This window comes from Lutra lutra, chromosome 6, assembly GCF_902655055.1.
Source record: "Lutra lutra chromosome 6, mLutLut1.2, whole genome shotgun sequence".
NCBI classification, from domain to species: Eukaryota; Metazoa; Chordata; class Mammalia; order Carnivora; family Mustelidae; genus Lutra; species Lutra lutra.
Genome location: NC_062283.1, coordinates 93,407,994 through 93,413,514, shown reverse-complemented (window position 1 = coordinate 93,413,514; position 5,521 = coordinate 93,407,994). Strand labels below are relative to the sequence as shown.

At 40.2% G+C, this 5,521-nt stretch overlaps 1 pseudogene; it reads left to right on the top strand.

The window, feature by feature from the left end:
• Positions 1 to 2,491: 2,491 nt before the first annotated feature.
• LOC125101635 (40S ribosomal protein S14-like) lies at positions 2,492 to 3,763 on the top strand (annotated as a pseudogene).
• The last annotated feature ends 1,758 nt before the right edge of the window (positions 3,764 to 5,521 follow it).

Sequence of the window (5,521 nt, the reverse complement as noted above, 5' to 3'; positions counted from 1 at the left end):
GCTCAATTTCTTCATCATTTTTTATCTCTATTTCAAAATCCTTTTTATCTGAACCATTCGAGAGTAAATTACATACATTATGGCCTTTAAATTCTATACTTCAATGTTTATTTCCTTAAAAAAGGCGATACACTTATCCGAGGGTCAATTTGAAGTGTCAACTTGACTGGGTCGTGGGGTACCCAGATATTTGGTCCAACATTATTTTAGGTGCATATGTGAGGGTGTTTTGGATGAGATTAACATTTAAATCTGTAGCCCTAGTAAAGCAGATTGCCTTTCCCATTGTAGAGATGGGCTTCATCCAGTCAGTTGAAAGCATGTATAAAATAAAAACTCTGACCTTCTCCAAATAAGAGCATTATTCCTGCCTGATAGCTTTTGAACTGAAACATCAGTGTTTATCCTGCTTTCAGATTCAAAGTGAAACACTGCTTCTCCCTGGGTCTTAAGCCTGCTGACCTTGGCACTGGGACTACACATTGGCTCTCCTGGTTCTCCAGCTTGCTGACTCACCCTGCAGATTTGGGGACTTGTGGTCTCCATAATCATGTGAGCCAACTCTTTATTATCTATCCATCCATGCATCTATCTATTGTCTATGTATGTATGTGTGCATCTATCTATTTGTCCACCTGGTCATCTGTGTCCTATTGATTCTGTTTCTCTGGAGAACCTTGACTAATACGTCCTACATAATGACAGAGAAGTTATCAACCTAAGTAAAATTTATTATAAATATAGTAGTTTTATCCAGAATACCATCTGTTTTCCAGTTACATCAATTGAGTCAGTCAAGTCCTTTACAGCATTTTTTTTTCTCTTCCAGTACAGGATCCAGTCTAGAATCACATATTGCATTTGATTTTCAAGTCTTAGCTCTTTTAATCTGGAACAATTTCCCAGCTTTTTTTTTTCTTTTTATGATTATTGACAGTTTTGAAGCATTCAGTCTCACACCTCTCAACCAGCCCTGCCCTGCCAACCCCATTTTAATAGATTGATCTCCATTTTTGGGTCTGTGTAACATTTTCTCTTGATTAGATTCAGGTTATGCATTCTTGGCAGAAATAACATAGAACTGATATTTGTCTTTCTCAGGATATCCCATCTGGAGACATGCAATGTCCACCTGCCCATCCTTTATGATAATAATTTTAATCACTCAGTCATTGTGTTTTCCAGTGTGTCCACTGCATCGTTACTATTTTCTCCTTGCTGCTAATAAATAATTATGCAGATATCCTGGTCCTTACCAATATTTACTCCCTAGATTTAACAATCCTTTATGATCCTTGCCTGAATTCTTCTTTACCATGATGCTTACAAAATGATGATTTTCCTTATTCAATATTCACGCCATGTTTACAATATGCTACCATAAACAAGAGCTTTCCTTTCTTCTTCACGCTTTGTTTCATTTTATTATCTGTGTGGAATTATAGATTCCTGTTTTTTAATGATTTATGATTAATTACTGCCTTTAATTATTTTATTTCTTGAATTGTCCCAGTGGGAGCTCCTTCAAACTATTCTCTGTGACCATGTGACAAGTCCTCCTTATTTGAGGAGGGGAGCATTTCCTTAAGTTTTCAACAAAAGTGTGGTTCACAGCTTTCTAACACAATCTACTCAGGTGCTTTCCTGATGTAATCTGAATCCAGCCCGCATATGCAGAGGGCTGGTAGAGACGGAAGAAAGAGGCAGGCCACTCCATATTGGTAGGTGGCAATTTTAATAATAGCAAAGAGAGCTTACATATGAGGCTTGTCTTGGGCAGCAGCAAAATGAATGTTTTCCCACACCTGCCCTTCAAATCTTGAGAGGCCCTAATGGCTCAGTCGCATAGACTGTGTGGGTACTTTCAACATCACATCATCATCCTTAGGCTGTGTCCTTGGAGCAGCCTCTGGGAGTGGGAAAGGCAAGCTGAACTCACATTCCAAGGACAGGGGAAGGGATGAGGCACCTTGGGGTGCCAAGATCTAGCTCATGGGTCAATCGGTGGTGATACCTCTTTGACTCTGTTATTCAACAAAAGCAATTTTTCAGTATCTTATTGTACTTAGCTTACCCAGCCTAGAAAATTGTCATTTCTCCAAGAATCTCTGATTCCTTTTAGTGGAGATGGTGTCAGAAGTCAAGATCTGGGGGCTGTATTCATTTTGTTACTGGGAGTGTTACTGCTTCAAGGTTCTTTCAGCAAATAGAGCTAGGAAATATGCATGTTTGCATGTGTTTGTCTATATTACGTCTGCATGTGGAAACATACATATACTGAAATATTTACACATTTTAGAAATCATGAGTCCACATCAATACCTCCAATTCCAATCCACCCTCTCAGGGTAACTCTCTTGCCTTCCACAGTACCATAATAGGATGTTGGAAGAGCTTTCTGACTACTCTATAGACAATGTAGTCTAGGGTAGGCAAGTGTGGAAGTAGGAATGCCAGCTGGGAGATATTGCAGCAGTTCAAGGAACAAGGAATGGTGACTTGGACAAGAGTGAGAGTGGTAGAAGTCATGAGAAAAGGTCACGTTTTTATTTTTAAGGTTCAGATTATACAGTAAGGGCAGGATATGTTGTGTGAGAAAAAGAGAGAAACCATATTTTACTCCTAGAGATTTTATATGAGTACTGGGTCTGACTCAGTTGGCAGAATTTTCAGTGGAATTGATTTGACACTTTAAAAAAAGAGCTCCTTTTCAGTAGGATCCATTTAAGATGTGGAAGTGAGCACATGTTCAAGATAACCAATGAAGTCTCCACAAACCCAGATTCTTTCATTAGTAAAATATTTAAAACTCAAACACTTACATACTTCCTTTATCCCACCTCAGGGAGGTGTTTGGGATACACAAATCCCAGAGGGGAAGCTGTGTGGCCGAGGGAAATATATGGACATGCCTAATATGAATAAGTTCTGGGAGCAAAGTAAGAAAATGAGCCTGCTTTCCAGACATTCCTTTATTTTATTTTATTCTTTAAAATTTATTTACTTCAGTAAGAACATTTAACATGAGATCTACTCCACCCTCTTAACAGATCTAAGTGTACAATACAGTACAGTTGTCTAGAGGTACAAGGCTGTATAGTAGATATCCGAATAATTCCTTAACCTCGGAACACATTCAATGTACATTCCAAAGAAATTGCAAAGAAAGCAGGAATTATGTTGCCCACTGTTCCAATCATTATACACTGTTATGTATCACAATCATGGAGGAACAAAAAGACCCACTGTCCACCAAAAATATAACTACTTTCCCCTTTCAGTGGCAGAATCTGGAGAAGACATGCAGAAACGGAACCTTGCAAGGGGAAGGAAAGAAGGAAGAACAGGCCATCAACCTTGAACCTCACATAGCTGAAGGAAAAAATGTGTTTGGTGTGTGCCACATCTTTGCCTCCCCCAATGACACTTTTGTCCATGTCACCAACCTTCCTGGCAAGGAAACCATCTGCTGTGTGACTGGGGGATGAAGGCGAAGGATGGCCAAGATGAGTCCTCTCTCTACACTGCTGTGTCGGCTGCCCAGGATGTAGACCAGAGGGGCAAGAAGTTGGGCATCACTGCCCTTCACATCAAATTCCGGGCCACAGGAGGAAATAGAACCAAGACCCCTGGGCCTGGAGCCCAGTCATCCCTCAGAGCCCTTGCCCACTCAGGACTGAAGATCAGGTGGGTGGAGGATGTCAACCTCATACCCGCTGATAGCACACACAGAAAAGGGGGTCAACCTGGTAGCCATCTCTGAACAGGATTCCTCAAATTATTGTTTTCTCTGAATAAATTGCCTTTGTGTAAGAAAAAAAGAGAATATGGCTACATTCATTTCTTTATGTTTCCCTCAGTCATGTTAACAGACACACAATTCCTACACTAAAGCCATTATGCACACTTTATGATGTATTTAACTTTTATTTCCTGCTTTATGTCTATTGACCATTATAAGAGAAGCATTTAAAATGTTTCTCACTATTCCCTGTTTGGGATTACTCATGTCATCTTTTTATAATGTAGATAATCTCTTTCTCCCCTCCTCCCCAGAAACTTCCAAACACATAAAAGCTTCCAGAGTACAGACTTCACAACTCTCATTATCATGCTCTACCTTATGGCTTACATCCTAACTTACTTCAGGATGGGAATGTGTTTCAAATCACATAAAGAAAAACGATTAATAATTTATCTACTGATTCATTTGATCCTTTAACCAGACCCCAGGATGTCAAATCTAAGCCCGCTTTCATAGGCAGACCTACTAAAAGTCTGATCTGCTTTCTTTACTATGGACATTGTTCTCATGAATGAAATTCCCCAGCAATGGCTGGATAGGCACTTGGGTACAAGTTTATCTAAACATACACACAGCAGCCTATCTCAGGCCCAGAGAGGAATCTCAGCTATCCATGTTTCCCAGGTCTGGATAGACAGTTCCAGTGGGTGATGACACCTGAGGAACAGCTTCCTGTCTGTTCAGTCTAGGACTGCATACTCTATATCTCATGCAAAATTCCAAAGCTCTATCTGAAAATTCTGAACACTGCAGAGCGTTCCTTATCTCTGAGAGCCCAGGGGCCGGTGGAACCACCACTTCCTGCATTACGGGAACAGGAAACACAGAGAATATGATTTATTGAAGATGTTTCATGTTATACTTGTGCATCACTAAGCTCCACGCTGCATGAATGTTGACCTCCTCTGCTTCTGGAAACATTAAAGTCTATGATGTACTCGCCCAGAAAATGTAAAGGAAGATTCTTTAGGTGTGGAATAGATGGTGATATGTTGACCTTCAGTCACTTGAGAAACCTGACTGGGATAGACTGATAGGAGGAGGAAGTTGAGGCAAAGGAAACGACTCAGAACTTAAAAGCCAATTGTTTTAAAACTGCAGCGTCTGTGGGAATGTGATTTCATACTCATTTTCCCATTACAGTGTTGTTTGCTACATACTCCCCTCACTGCACACTCCCCTCACTGCACTCCCCAGGAGATGATATGTTTACAACTTTATGGACCTAGACATTTTAACATTTATTTTAAGAGAATGCAAATAGATCAAAATTTGAACCTCTAAGTCGAAAATATCACACACGTATGGGAATAAAAGAGTACAATTCTTATACTGGAGAAAGGGGGCTGCGTCTTGCACCTCACAGCACTTTTCTTGGCATTTTGTTAGCTATTTCCTGGTAGCAATTCTCAGTGAGGTGTTACCTGGAATTCTGCCAAATCAGTCTTACACAATTTGTTACAATGACCATAGGTCACAATCTTTAACTGTTGGCAGGTGTTCTGGGCTTGCCCTCACTTGAGGAGCCCCAGTTAATCCAGTTTGGCATAATTCTTTTCTGTTTAGTTCTTGAAGATCCTTTTATATACTCTCTTAACCAGAAAAATTAGCTAGCTTGGGTTCACACACTCAAATCCCAATGCTGCTTGGAGGCTCGATTTTCAAGAGCTGAGGAACTCTATTGAGAGCTCTTCACATATCTCTGTCTATTCTCAA